The sequence below is a fragment of the Sciurus vulgaris genome (genome assembly GCF_902686455.1).
Source record: "Sciurus vulgaris genome assembly, chromosome: X".
In the NCBI taxonomy this organism is placed as follows: Eukaryota; Metazoa; Chordata; class Mammalia; order Rodentia; family Sciuridae; genus Sciurus; species Sciurus vulgaris.
The window spans coordinates 53,654,960-53,671,498 of NC_136471.1; the positions used below are offsets into that span (position 1 = coordinate 53,654,960).

The window sequence follows — 16,539 nt, forward strand, 5'->3', positions numbered from 1 at the left end:
TAAATGTTAATACTTTTAGAAAGGAAAAAGAGCCTGATGTAGCAATTAAACAAATATTTAATGAGCTCCTACTATGTGCCAGTATACTTATAGGAATTAAACATACAAAAAATATAAAGATAAACATGGATATATTTATGCTAAAAATGAATTTAATGGCAATGAAAAAATGTGTTTCAAAATTTCTTAATAGATGATGTAATTTCTACTTGAAACAAGTTATATGCATTTATAGATTTAATATCTTTAGTCTAATCATTTTATTCTATTTTAGTTTATTTGTGATGGGGGATCAAACCCAGGGCCTTGTGCATGCTAGACAAGCACTCTACCACTGAGGTATACCCCTAGCTTAATAATTTTGTTTTAAATAAGTAAAATCAAACAGTAATTTTACTTGCCTATTTTTTTTTTTTCTTTTTGGTTGCCTGAAATCATCTGCTAAGTATATATTTTTACTTTTTTGGTGGTAACTATTAATTTAAAGCAATTTGCAGCACTGAATATTTCCACCTAGATAAAATCTGTTGAAAGCTACTCTGCATTTTTTCTGGAGTTATGCGCCATTTGCCATTAAAGGTAGACTATAATATTTATCATTTGTTAGTGAGATCTAAGATTTAAGAGTTGAGGAAACTACTTTTTATGCTTTGGCAGGAATTTTAATAATTATGCATTAAAGGTGAATACAGCTAATTTTTTTGTGTGTGGGGGTTGAAATTCCTTAGCTACCTTTAACACTCATCAACTTTCCTATCTGTACCCTGTGAGGAAGGTGAATATAGAATATCCTTTTGTTTCTGGTATACTGGTGGCAACACATGGCCTTGTCCAATACTTGCTCCTCAGAGCTGTATCTAGTAGCTTTGGAGCAGATAGTAGTTTCTTTCTTATTCCTGTCCTATCTAATTCTTCTGGTATACTCTTTTCACTAGTCAACATACTGCTGTGATGAAACACTTGATTATATATTAATCCTAATACTACTTGTTAACTGCTTCTGTCTCCTGTGCATTAGCCCTTTAAAGCTCATGTTGACAGAGTCAGTGTCTTAAAATTTAAAAACCTTTTTTAAAGCATTAACTTCTTCTTCAACACATTCCATGTTGGTAAGCACATAGTAGGAACTTGATAATTGCTTTGAATTTGTTCATGGCCCACATGCAATGATTGGTGTAAGTGGTGTGGAACAAATGAGGAGAACTTGATTTGAGGTTGAACTCCAACATTTATTAGATGTACAAACTTCAAGTTCTCACAATCACTCTGGCATTCTGTTTCTTCTTTCAAATCAATGTAACTAGACCACGTTTTCTTGTTTCTTTTCAATTCTATGATCCACTGATCCAAAGGAGTCAGTAAGACTTATTCATGTTTCTCTTTTCCTACTCATGCCTCATAATTACTGAATGTTCTGCCATCCTCTGTGATTTATATTTATGGCTCTGCTTGATGGTATATAACAATGATTTTTTAAAAAATAACTCTAATACAGTATGATATATTTAGCAGATAATTAATATATAAAGAATAAAAATGTAGATTTTTTTCCCAGAGTCTATTGTTTTTCTGGGCACAGTTACCAATGGTTTCAAAACATATCCCTCAAAGAATAACAAGACTTTTTCTCTATAATGCTTTCCCTTACATACTTGCTTTATTTTTAGCTGAGTAGAGGATCTGTGTGTTATAGACCAAATTTCCTCAAGCTGGCCTTCTTTTTAACATATGCAATTTTTTCTAATCACAGTTATTTGTGACAGCAAGACTGCACATGCCAATATGAAAGAGAGCAGAATCGGCCAATTTTAGGAATAATTAGACCAGTCATGAACATAAGGATTGGTCTATGTGTGTAGGGCCTGAGAAGAAATCAGTCTTGGATAAATATGTATATAATAGCTGATATTTATACTTAACATGAATCATTCTTGATCAAATAAGAAAAATTCATGAGATATTAAATATCTGGTTCACTTTCATAGTCATTGCAAATTTTTAATGGGATAAGATTTAGCCTATAAATATTATATCTTAGACCTCTTTACCTACCACTAATGTTCATTTTGGAGTAAGGTGAAAGGACACTCCTTAGTTTCTCTGGAAAACCTGCTGAAGACTCCGAATCTACATTCCAATCTTGTTTTGTACCTTAACTTTCTATTTGATATTTTCAGTTGTGTATCAGGAATCGTGTCTGTGATAGTGACTCCTACTATCATTTTAAAATCAGTGGAATCACAGTCAGATTGATCACTTTTCCCACTCCTATTGTTTTTCCTTCCAAACTTTCTGATTTTTCTCCAAGTCAGTTTTTTCCCCATTGCAAACCAGAAAAGGAAAAATGTCTTAGACTTTCCCTTAAGGAGGTGTGAACCTCTAAGAGTGGGCAACATCTAGAAAGAGAGTTACTAGCTGAAGGCTGGGAAGTTGGAGAGGTGAAGCAGAAAATGAGGTAGGGAAAGAAATGAGATTTGGAGACTGAATGATGCAAAGGCAAGAAAAGGAACAGGGAAATTGAAGGTCAGTTCAGACATCATTGCACAAATGTGGTTCCTCTCTTTTGCCATCCCTCTTATATGGATCGTGCACCTGCTGGGAGCTAGAGTCTTATGTGTGATGGGATCAGAAGGTATAGTAAAGCTCCTAACTTAAACATTTCTTAAACTGACCAAATTATGTTATGTGTATGTAAGAGTATATAACAATGAATCCCACTATTATGTTTAATTGTAATGCACCAATTAAAAAAAGAAATAAAAGAATTTTCAGGAAAAAATAAAACTTCTTTGTTGTCTTAAATATTAAAGCCTTGAAGTCATCTTAGAATCTTCACTCCCCATAATATTCTCCCAATTAAACCGCACACAACAAATGCTTGATAGAATGAATGAATGAAAACCCTATTGATGCTTTCTCTCCTAGGCTTCTTCTCAGCCTTTCTACCCTACTACTACTGTCAGCCTAGACCAAGCCCAAAAATACCAAGTCTGAACTTCCCACTTCAGTATTTGAGTTCCTTCAAAGTGAGACCCCAATGTATTTCCAACTTTATATTTCCCTACTGCCCATCAGGATCTTTCTACTTACCTAAACTAGTCTCCATTCTGTATCTTTTGGTCATATGCATTTCTCTCTCTCTCACACACACATTCTCTTTCCCTTCATGCAACTTAATCCAATATCTCTTAAGACTCAGTTCAAGTGAATGAGAATCTCATATTAAAAACTAATTCTGTTGTTACTCCTGTTGTATCATATATGTTGGTACTTATTCTTTTTCCCTCCTAAAAGGTATATGTGTCTGAATTCCTAGAGTTTTGTGTCTTTGAAGGCAGAAGTAATGTATTATACTTTTGTGTTTCCCACATGCTTAGTAAAAATGATTTTTAAATTTCTTTTATTTTTATTTATTCTTTTTAGTTATATACAGTACCAGGACACACCCTGATATTACCACAAAAGCATGGAACAGAAACTCGTTCCAATTCAGTCACTCACCCCCTGCACCCTTCCTTCCTTCCCTCCACACTACCCATCCTCTTCAATCCTTCACAGTTTACTTTTTTTTCTTTAATTAGTGTCCTGTGGATACACTGGATGCTGGGGCCCACCGTGTCACATCCGCATATGAACATCCACAAATTCATCAAATTCATTCCACCATTAATGAATGAGTCATGCTGAGTACAGACATAAAAGGAAAAATAATATAAGCCTCAGTTTCACTTTGTTAGGTTAGAGATCAACAAAGGAACTTAAAGACTAAAAATATCTTTGGTATCCCAAATCTGTAATGATAACAATGTATATTTGTGTATATCACTTATGGTGTGTAACTATATATAGAAGACTGGATAGAGAACTTTCTAAAGTAATCATTTAAAAGTTAAAACCAATTAAACATGAAAAACCTTTTTTCTTACAAACACATTTGAGGATTTGGAAGGAAATTTATGGATTTTAGACTTTAGAATGAGTCCATTGGACTTCTAATAAATAAAATGACCCCTGAAACAACTCTTTTTTTTATAATCATATTCAATGAACTTTTAATAAGATAACTGCTGTTTTGCTTCTTTCAAAGCTTGAAGTAAAATTACTGTCATTGAATGCAGATATTGAGGGCACTGATATAATTATCCCCACATAGTCCAGGGAACAATTTAAAACCTTGATAACAAAAGTCTTAGAAGAAAGAAGCAAGTCATTGAAGGCAAGGAATCTTTTGAGGCTATTTCCAGTTACTGAAGTAAAAAAAAAAAAAAGATGAAACTTGTAATTGTTACAAATATTATTTTCCAGATAGGTAAACATTAAGCAGAGAGAAACCTTAAATTAGAAAAATGTTCCCTGAACATCTCTGAAGTGGAGACTGGTCTATTGGTCTGAGGATTATAAAATAATCATAAAATTAGCTCATTCTGAATAAAATGCTAATCTTAAACCACTTCATGAAATTGACATGCATGCCTTTAATAGCTCATTTTCCTTTTTTCTTTCAAATTTTTTTCTCCTTAACATTTCATAAATGTCATAATACACATTAAGAATCATGATGCCTCCCCTGTATTTCTGAAATCATTATCTTGGATATTACTGCACAATTTCAAACATTTGAAATGCTGACATTGATTGATAAAGTTATTCATAATACATGCCTATTGCTGATTTAATTACTTTGGGGTTAAATGAAGAAGCATTTTAGATGATGTGCTCTAATATAGTTCAATTATTGAAAACAAATCAAACAAGAAATACATTTCAAAAATGAAAGATGATAAAAGGACATCATTTCTGTGAAAAACTTTATTTTAAAATGCAGAATATTTATAAATTAATGGCACACAGGAAAGATGAATTCCTTGTCCTTTCTCTTTAAATATCAGCATCATCAAATATTAAGTGCCTGTAAATATCTACTCTAATTGATCTCGTGCTTTTCCTTGACCTTGATACATAGCTGGCTGTATCCCTAAAGAGCTAAATACCTGTTCATTTCTTCTGATTTGCTGCCTTATTCCTTCCTCTTGCTAAATCATTTGTTCCCCAAACCCCGTTCTTTATAGGATTTAACCTCTCTTCTCGAAAGTTCATGTATATGCCACAACCCATCATATTAATGTCGTCTGCACAACTTGTCAGTAAAATAAGTCTGCAGTGAAGGTAATGCTGCAGCTTTCAGTGCAGCTTCAAGCATAATACAGTCAGCTCATGTTGGGAGATGATGTAAGATGAAGTTTCAGGGCTGTGATGAAGAGGTCTTCAAATTTAAATAGCTTCTGCAAGGCAAATGGTTCTGGGTTTCTCAGGTAATTGTAATCCCTGAAATCAAACCACCTCTCAAGGTGTGCAATGACATGGTTAGCAAATGTTTTAAATGATTTCTTGAGCATCAGAGCTGAAAAGAATGACAGCTTTAGATTTGTTCAAAATTCATAATATTTGTCATTCAGCCTCTGAACCAGCTTGTTCCTATCGTTTGGAATGGGGCTACACAGATGGCAACCACTTGAATGCCTTTTTTTTTTTTTTCCCAGAGACTGCTGTCCTAGAATTTTAGCAGCATATTAAAGAAAAAGAGTTATGTCCTTTAAAAATAAATTCCCCTGATCCCCTGGGATGTTATCCTGGGAAAACCTGATACTTTATTAAAAATAAAACAAAACAGAAAAAGAACAGATGCCCACCAATATTTCACATCAGTTAAATGTTTACAGTAGGAGTTTCCTTAGGTGAATCTTATATGTTTCCAGTTGGAATTTTAATTTTGATTTGCTGAAATATTTCAAATAAGATTAAATTACATCACAAATAAGAGTAAGAATATGAAAATTATTGATCTGTCTTAAACAGTACTTGTTAACCATTAGTGAGAATGGTAGCAAATTATACTTAGGAGTAAATGTCATTTTAAAAACTTGCTACCGGCAGGCATAGTGGCACATGCCTATAATCTCAGCAATTTGGAAGGCCGAGGCAGGAGGATTGGAAGTTTGAGGCCAGCCTCAGCAACTTAGTGAGGCCTTAAGCAACTTAATGAGACCCTGTCTCAAAATAAAAAGGGCTGGGGATGTAGATCGGGGGCAAAGAACCCCTATGTTCAACCCCCAAACAATCTGAACAAAACAGCTTGCTATGAATGACTGTTTCATTCTTTAATGACCATACTGAATTTATTTTTATAAAGATTTCTGTTTTTAAGCACAAAATGGATAATTAAGAACAAGGTATACTTATTTCTTTTTCAGGTAACCACACATATGAGGAACATATGTTTAAGACAAAAGAGCATACCCAAGTCAGCATTGGTGATATGCGGCAGAATCTCTTGATTGTAGCTGGAGCACATTAGAAGTGAATAAAAATGCATTTAGCCATTTCTCTTTTGTGCTTTTCTCTATGATGACATTAACTGTGCCTTTTTAAGTTTTTGTTTGATGGGCATGCCTCTTGCTCAGACTGTGTGCTTCTTGAGGGTAAGGACCCCTATCTTTTATCCATATAACCTCCTCACTTAGCCCACTGGGGACCATAATTGAAGGGCCTGATAAAACAAGACCTGATGATTGCTGAACATTTTCAGTTACAAGACCCATGAGATCAGTGATTGTTGAATTCATGTTTATAACTTGAATACCTAGCATACTTCCTTGCCGAATGAATGTAGAACACACGAAAACATAGCTTTATATTTTATGAATAATGGTTACATACATCATCTCATTTCAGCCTTCCATAAGAAGGATTCAGGGAATAGTACACAGAGAAGTTTATTATCATCCCATGATGCAGATGAGGAGACAAAGATGCAGAATGATTAATTTATTAAAATTAACCTTATTTACTAAAACTTACAACTATTTAGTGGCAGACCATGTAAGGTTCCCCATTCATCAGTCATTGTTATAGTTCAGATATAAGGTGTCCTCCAAAAGCTCATGTGTGAGACAATACAAAAAAGTTTATAGGTGAAATGATTGAGTTACGAGAGCCTTAAATTAATTAGTGCATTAATCCACTGACAGGGATTAACTGGGTGGTAACTGTAGACAGGTAGGGTGTGGCTGGAGGAGGTGGGTCCCTGGTTTCCATTTTCTCTGTGGTGAGGAGAGTTCTCTCTTTGCTTCTTGGTGCCATGTTCCCAGCTGCTTTCCTCAGGCCATACCCTTCCGCCATGATATGTGCCTCACCTCAGGCCCAGAGCAGTGGACTTGGCTGGCTGTGGACTGAGACCTCTGAAACCATGAGTTCCAAATAAACTGTTCTTCCTCTAACGTTGTTCTTATCAGGTCTTTTGGTTGCAGCAGCAAAATAGCTGACTAAAACAGTCAGTAAATGTTCTTAAGAATAGATCTGGAGGAGCTTGTGATGCTTTGAGCCATAATTCATCCTTCACTTATACTCCCACTTTTAAATAGAAAAGAACGTTGCCGTGATTGAACATGGGTGTTGGCAAGTACTTTTCTCTTGCAGATATTTGAGTGTTTTTGCATGTGTGTTTGGTGGCATTCTTTGATTCCTTCAAAGACATGAGGACTAGACTAAACCTCTAATGTTTAATAATTTCTTTTATATAATGTTGGTAGTTGGCCAATTAATGGAAACAAGGTAGTGTTTGATGCTATTCTGTGAACAAATTGTCTTTTTTCCCTTGAAGGTAGCAGAATACTTCTCACAACTTATCCAATTATAACTTTTGGTGAAATGGATCAACAGCAGGCAGTCTAAATGGCAGCTCGATCATAATACTGATTCTCTGGGGTTGAAAAAGTATTCCAATGAATTTGATGAAAAATTAGTGTCAGAACTTTCTTGGAAAAATATTTTACTTCATGTTAAAGTTGACTGGAACTCAGAATAGTTTCAGAAAAGCAAAGCTTTGTGAACATATCATAAAATAACCTTTTCCATTTATTGTTAGGAGATTCTAACGTATACTCCTCCTAAAGAAGTCCATGCTTTGCTTCATCCTCACTTGTAATGGTTTTCCAATAAAAAGTATCTTGGTGTTGTCATTTTAAGTGGAAATTTACTCTCACCAAATCATAAGTTGCTGCTCCAGTGTTTGATAAACTCCAGACATTGATGCCTGTTGCTCATTTATCATTGATTGAGAAGTCTCCTAGCAGGTCACATGATCTTATCCTTTTCCGCAATCAAAAAGCATTTGGGTCTTTGCCAACATGACAGAGAAAAGAAAAACGAGTGTGATGTCCCATCAAAATTAGTCAGCTTTGGGCTGAAGTTATAGCTCGGTGGTTGAGAACTTGCATAGCATGCATGAGGTCCTGGGTTCCATCCCCAGTACTGGATAGAGAGAGAAGGAGGAAGGGAGGGAGGGTGTAAAGTCAGCTTTATATCCAGAGGACTTGGTGGGTAGATAGAAATATTTTGCTGCCTTCTGAGTTCCTTTTTCAAAAAAAAATAGATTTTAAATATGTGACATGAGGATTATTAAAAATACTCTCTATTCAAAAGCCCTTTTAATAACTTTATTTCATTTATTTATTTTTATATGGTGCTGAGGATAGCACCCAGTGCCTCACATGTGCTAGGCAAGTGCTTTACCACTGAGCCACAACCCCAGCCCCTCTATTCTAAAGTCTTTTAAAGATATTACTCAAATTGAAAACTCATGGAGTCTTAAACCCACCTTGCTTGGCTCAAAGTCAACCTATTTCTAGAAATCAGTTTCTTTCATGGGAATGAGAAGTGGGAGGGTAGGTGTTATGGTTTAGATGTGAGGTGTCCCCCAAAAACTCATGTGTGAAACAATGCATGAAAGTTTTTAGGTGAAATGATTGGGTTATGAGAGTCTTAACCTATTAGTGCATTAATCCACTGATAAGGGTTAACTGAGTGGTGACTGTAGGCAGTTAGGGTATGGCTACAAGAGGCAGGTCTCTGGGGTCATGACCTTGGGGTTTATATATGTTGTCTGTGGTGAGGGGAGTCTCTCTCTGCTTCCTGGGGCCCTGTCCTGAGCTGCTTTCTTTCTCCACACTCTTCTGCCATGATGTTCTGTCTCACCTTGGGCCCATTGCAATGGAGCTGGCTGTCTATGGATTGAGACCTCTGAAACTGTGAGCACCAAATAAACTTTTCCTCCCCTAAAATTGTTCTTGTCAGGTGTTTTGGTCACAGCAATGAAAAAGCTGACTAAAACATTAGGTAAAATTAACAACTGTAACTTTCTTCTTTTTCTTCTCTCTTCCATCCTTTCCTTCTTTTCCTTCCCTCTCCTCCCTCCCTCCCTCCCTCTCTCTTTCGTCTTTATTTCTCCTTTTTATTAATTAATAGGAACACCCTGCAGAGGAAAAGCACACAAACGAAACTACTCTTAAGCAATAATATCTGTCCATGTTTTTGTTGTTAAAGTTTGGAACTTCCTTAGAGGGCCAGGGTACATAGAACATTTTTCTTGCTGTCAAACTTGCGAATTCTTGCTGGGGAGGAAGAAGTTCCCTGAGATCATGGTCAGGGAAGTGGCAGTACCACTGTTGTGGGGAGGTATATGCAAGAGACTGATCAAAGAGACCCTTGTGGCCTTGCCTTGGTAGGCACAATGAGGATGGCCTAGGGTAAATCCTGGAGTCCTTGGAAGCACGGGGAAAACATCACTGAAAGGTAGGTCTATTATCCTGCTTCTTGCCATATGTACTACTGAGCAGGAGTCCCTTGCAGATGGCAGAGAACCAAAGTAGAAACACCAGTAATGATGGTGACCACCAGATATTGAGGATTAGCCTTTTCTCCCTTTTTCCTGTGATGCAGTAAGCTCCAAGATTCTTATAGGATCTGGGTCGTGGGGAGGGAGTAAGTTCGAAAATGCCTGGTGGTGAATGCCTGATCAGCAAAAAGAAAAAAAAAATGTGATTTTTTTGTACTCAAGCAATCTGGAATGAATTCATTTAAAAATATAAGAAATACATTTTAAAATGTGGAAAGGCACATCAGACTTCTGAGAAGTGGGTTGAGGGTCATAGGACTTTTACTTTTTACTTAAAATGTATATGTAGCTAAGGGGGAGGAGAAACAATCTTGTTCTTTAAAAACAAAAACAAAAGACAATTTGGATTGATAAGAGAACCTGCAGGTGCACTGATGTCTCCAAGATCATTTAGAGGTGCCCTAATCTCAATGTTTATTCCTGAAAGGACTTTGAGGCCTGGAAGCTTTAGATTCAGACACAGTTTTGAAGGAATTTTTCTAGCAGAAGTGCAAAAGTATGTGATTTCTTCTGCTCATTATCCAATTCTGTTTGCAAATATAAATATTTTATACTATTATATAAGCTGCAATTATATGACCAATTAATACCGCTTATTTGTTCTTTCAACATTTTATGAATATTTATTAGGAGTCTTTTATGTGCTAGGTACTTTTCTAGGCATTAAGCTTACATAGGAAAATAAATCAATCCTGCTCCTTCTGACACATCTTTTTTTGTTTTTGCCTTGAGTTTTTACAAATGCAAAAAAAAAAAAAAAAAAAAATCAACTGTGTTGGTATGAGACAAGCATAGTTCCTTTTAGCTGATTTATAAGGTTGCTAATCCCATTCATGAGGGTTCTGCCCTCATAACTTAATCACTGCTCAAAGGACCCACTTCTTAATACTATCATGTTGATGATTAAGTTTCAACATATAAATTTGGGGGGTATGCATTCAGACTATAAGACTCATTCTCTCCTTGTAGAGTATACACTTCCCACAGGACTACACTATAACTTTTCTGAGCCGTAGTGCCACTTTTGTCATCATGGGCCCCTTTCTCTGCAAAAAATATTCAAAATATGTTTTATGACTGCATTGCTATAGAGACTAATACAATTGAGCTGGGTTCATTTCCATGATTTTCTTCCCATTTTAAGAGAAATTAGAACATTTTGTGGGTCACAAAATGTCACTGTGTCTATAATACCTAATAAATAGATTGGTCCTGGTTTCACAAAGATTGTGCCTACCTTGGTTACCACTGTATACTCAATGCCTACTATCAGGGAGGTGTTTAATAAATAGTTCCCGAATGTATAAATTAGTTATAATGTTGCTAAGCAAGAACTATTTCCAAATATTTAGACCGCAAAAGACTTGAAAATAATTTTAATTGAGTCATTAGATTTTTTTCTCTTAATTTGTGCTCTGGTTTTGACACATACTTTAAAAATATTCTACACTATCTCATTATATTTATTATTAAAACATCACTGATATGATTTATTTATAATTTTAAATAAGTTCTTGACCATATGACCTTCTACTTCACTCTAATATAAAATAATTATGGTCAAATTGAGAACACAGGCCCATATCAGATCACTTTGTGTGGATTCTTCCATAGTTTTCTACTGGTTTTTCCTTTATTTAGGAAAGTAGGATACAATAGGTAAATTTGTGATAGGATGCCTAAGAGGTGACAATTAAAAACCAATTCTACTTTACTGGTACTTAGGACTGTGATTTTGACCATTTTATGAATTTGTGATTTTAATCTGTGCTAATTTTGATCATGTAGGCCCTGCTCTCAAGGAGCTTATGGATTAGTGCTATCCTTAATGTTTTCCTTTTGGGGATTAGGGGTCCTTGATAAACATTGGTAATCAAAAGGCTATGAGATAATTATGAAACAAGAGCAAAATAATTGATAGTGGTTGGAGAAAAGTACATCTCAGTCATGTTGAGCCAAGCAAACTCCTCCTGTTTTATCTTTTTAATGATAGAATATTTATGTCCTCCTGCTCCTGTAGGCAGTGTTCAAAACGTTATTTTTCTATCACCAAGAGTCCTGACATTGTTCTTCTTGAATTAAATATTTTATACTTTTGTAGCATGTAACAATTCTCATGGGAACAGATATTATTTGCTGGTAGCATTTTAGGAGATATGATTTGTGATGACATGGCTGAAAGCTTTTTTGTCTCATTAGCATTTCTCCCATTGAAGGATGGATAATCTCTAGGAAGGTTTCCCATTGTGAATTAAATCCAGCTAAAGAATGTGGATTCTTGTTTGATTCCACAAAGGGTGTAACTTACTTTGGTTATTGTGAGTCAATTGTCACCTCCATTAAGCCTCCCCTAATCCTTGTTGATCAGAATCAATTACTTCTTTCCTTGAGCTCTCCCAATAGGGTATCTGTATCTCAACTTAGCACTTACTTCCTCTACTTTAGTCATTTGCTTAATTGTCTTATTGCTGTTGCAAGGGTGTGTTAGTCAGCTTTTCTTAGCTGTGACCAAAAGACCTGACAAGAACAATGTAGAAGAGGAAAAGTTTATTTCTGCTCAGTTTTTCAGACTCCTTAGTCTATAGACAACCAACTCCATTTTTCTGGACCCAAGGTGAGGCAGCACATCATGGAAGAAGGAAATGGTGGAAGAGTGCTGCTCACCTCCCCGCAGCTGGAAAGTAGAGAGAACAAGGGGAAGTGGGCCACAGGGAAGATGTACCTTTCCAGGGCATACCCCCAGTGACCCACTTTCCCTAGCTGTGCCCCACCTGCCTACAGTTACCAGTCTGTTCAAACTAGGATGGAGTTATTAGGTTACAGCTTTCACAATCTAATCATTTCACTTTTCAACATTTCTGCATTAACACAGGAACTTTAGAGAGACACCTCAAATTCAAACCATAACAAAGAGAGAAAGAGGGACTCTCATTCACTTTTGTATTCTTGTACATGTACATATAGCATAATGCCTCACACATAGTAAGTATCAAAACATTTTGGTTGGAAAAATAATTTCAAAGATGGAACAGAGGTTGTAATGCCATGATATCTTAGAGTTTCATGTATATTTTAAGAAGGTTGTATTTTAACAGTATGGGTGTGTCAATGTGTTTGGTAGAACTCCTCTGTGAAATCTGCCTCGATTTTTTTTTCCAAATAGGATTTGCATCAGCCAGGCAGCTTTTAGTGTTCACAACCTTATCACTACCAGCTGTAAATTTCTTTGAAAATGCCTAGTAAGGGTCACCAGGCTAATGGATTTATCCACTATGATATTCTAGGAAATTATGCCAGCCAACTTGCCAGAAGTTGCTTCAAGGTCAAACGCTGAAATGTCTAAGGAGATTACAAAAGTGCTTGGAAGATTCTTTTTTGACAGTCTTGCCTATTTCTATATCTATATTCCCAACTCTGATTACATATTTCTACTGTCCAATGATAAGATATCCTTTCTCTAACACCTTTTCTATTTACAGTTAGTTATTTGAATTCTTTCCTCAGAGGATATTTCTGAAAATTTTACCCTTTAGCAAGCACTCCTTTAACTCTAAGGAATAAAGAATAAAATCAGGAAGAGGAAAGAGTAACAGTTCATTGGGAAATGGATTCCTAGCAAGTAGACTCAGTTTGATCAGGAATTAGACTATTATCATAAAAGTGTACTGAACTGGTCAAACAACCTGCCAGAAAATGGGAACATACAACCAACTCCCATTCTGTCAGACCTTCTGAAAGCATTAGTCCCTGGCCACTTTCTGTCCAGTTATTCACAGAAGACAGGACTTCAATCACTTGGCCAATTATGAAACACAACACTGGCTACCTGTTACTCTCTAGGTTCCTATTTACTTTGACAGATCTCTGATCATTTGGTTTATTAAAACAAACCAACATCCTGAAAAGACATTAAGTATATAACACACACTCCAGTTTGAGTTTCAACTGTGCTCAGGTAGGTTTCAAAATGCCTCAATAGATTGTATATATATTCCTTGAAGGCATAGATCATCTCTCTTATATTTTCTGAGCTGCACCTCTGTCTTCATTGCCATTTGGGGGCTTCTTGTTTGACATTTGTGTCTGATTTTTGAAATGCCACATCTCATTTTGGCTTGGTTTGATGCAGCTTGCCTTCCTTGACCTCCATATTGCATGTGTTTGTAACACTGGGAGCATTAAGGAGGAAGAGTGCTATATATGGGGTTTTTGGGGTTGGGATGGAAGGGCTTCAAAGTGTGGAGTTGAAAGGTTGCAGCTTTAAGACATAGGATGAGAATTTATGAGGCTTGAGGGTCAGTGGGGCACATGTATTGGGATGAGATTTCATGTCTTCAGCTTATCCTGCCTCTAGGAATCCTCTGATTTTAGGGAGAATGCTGGACTTCTCATTGCATGAGCCATAGGAGTTGGCATTATTTTATAGTTGGATATTAAATGATAGGGTAGCTTTGAAAGGCTGGAAGACTTGGCAATGTTTGGGTATTCTAGAAATTGTCTTCATATATAGCTTTTTCTGTTAAAAATCCTGAGTTGCATTTTAACCCAGTTGAAGAGGAAAATCAAAGAGGAAAGTAAAGAAACCTTTCTGTACCTCTGTGCCAAGGGAGTATGTGAGAATTTAACTCAAGGTATAGCGTTGGATTTGATTGAGGAAAATATCATAGAAGATGTAATTGAATTCCTATAAAGGAATATATTCTTGAATTCAATGTCATCTTTTACTTACCAAAAACATGCCATTGCCTTGTACCAGGAAACTAAATTCTATTGTGCTTACCTTGAAGTGCTGCATATAATGAAGTCATAGGCAAGCTCTATTTATTTTTTAAAGGCAAGCAAGAGCAAAATAGTAAAACCCAAACCTCTACATTTCTATTGATCACAGGATGCAGATCTTATTTATTGTCTCTTTATCTGTCAAGAAATAGGAACAGGTAGCTTTAAAAAAATGTGAACACTTTGATCTAGTTTGCTTCCCTTCCTCTTCAGCAAGTTTTCTGTGTATTTTAAAAGATTGAAAGATCAGAAAACACATTTCTTTTGATGTGTAGACATTATTTGGTTAGAATGGTAGCATACATGTTTTGTTTTTGAAGAATTAGTATGGAATGTTGTGTTAATGCTGTGACAAAGAATAAAATGACAATATGAAAATGTTAATAATCTTTAGACACTAATACTTTGAATTTGTAACAAGTTTTTATTAAATATATTGCTAGGGTTAAGTGATAAATTTGAAGACAGGCTTAAATGTGATCTGCAACATGTTCAACTGAGGAATAACTATGCTTACAAAATTAAAGGATTTAATTCTGCATCATGGCTGGGGTGTAGCTCAGTGGTAGAGTGTGTGTGCCTTAGCATGCACAGGTCCTGAGTTCAATCCAGCACCAAAAAATAAACAGAAGAATTTTGCCCAAGTTTTTTCTGTGCAGGAAGAAGTACTAGAGTAAACTATAATCCATTAGTAAGGTAATATGAAAAGTCATAAAGTTTTTACATCATTATGTTATTTATTTTCTGAGTTGAAAGGATGTTGTGTTTCTGACTTGGTCAAAATTTGTTCTTGTTTCTTTTCTTTACATGTAGAGGATTGGTTATCACAAAGACTTGCTTTGGGAACCAAAGAGCATAGAGATCATAGAGATGCCTGAGTTTATGCTATCCATTCATTCCATTCCATAATGGCTTCAAGAAGGAAATAATTGCTGTGACACCCTGATAGTTTCTTTTCTATGCAATTCGAAGTAATTTGAGCAGGACACTGCATATCAGTCACTGCTTTGTGTCTAAGAGACTTAGTGGTGGTGAGCAAGCACTTGTAAGTTCAGGGGGGAAATATCGCAGAGGCATGAACTCAGATAATTATTTAAACCCAATCCTCCATGTGCATAAAATCAAAGTCCCACACAAAATGACACATAGAATATTTCCTCTTTTGTAGGAAAGGAGAATGTGAGGCAATTTATTAAAATAAACTATGAAAAACCCTCAAACAATTGGGGATGGTCATTAGCTTTTTGTAGGGAAATTCCTTCTCTATCTGCATTATAGTGTCATGGTTATCTTTCATGTGGAGGATTTTGTAATTCTGCATTGATCAAGAGACTGTTACTTATTTGCAAAACTAGTGTATGCAAATGGTGATTAAATTCCTGGGCATTTAATCTTTTGAATATCATTTTAAAATAGGAATGATGGTACGCTGAGATGATAATTAACTCATTATGAATATTTTATCTTATAGGTTGAAACTGTGTAAAGCAAAGTTGATGTTGCCTAAATTTTCAAGTAGTTTCTAGTTGAGATATTAGTAAGTTCAAGTCATGTGCATGATATTATACATTGCGAAATCTCATTAAAAAAGCCAAGCATATAATGATTCTTAATTTATAATGTACATGCTAAAAATTCCCAGCTTGGGACCCTAAAAAAATAATAATTCCCAAATAATTATTTTTTTAAAGCATATTTAAAATGTTTAGCCTTCCTGAAAAATGAACAACTAAAACTACTATAGCTAGCTTTTATATTTTAAAAGTTTACAGCAATTATAATTAATCTTTTTTAAGCTGCTAAGTGAATATAACCATCTTCTGATTACAGATTTTAAATAATGGAGACCATTAGATATAACATTTGGTGGGATCAAACAGCCTGTCATTCAGAGATTATATTAAATTCTCATGTCAAGGAGGAACCCCTTCATCTACTGTATGCCTATTAATGTATTTTAGCCTTTTGTTTAACTTTTTAGCACTTATAGTGTGCCAGATAATATTCCAAGCATTTATAATAATTGT

At 35.5% G+C, this 16,539-nt stretch overlaps 1 pseudogene across 1 annotated transcript in view; it reads right to left on the reverse strand.

Annotated features, from left to right (window-relative positions):
- The window catches only part of LOC306651564 (tripartite motif-containing protein 6-like), a 99,313-nt pseudogene that overhangs the window by 43,683 nt on the left and 39,091 nt on the right, over positions 1–16,539 (reverse strand). The gene's annotated exons all lie outside the window — the stretch shown is intronic.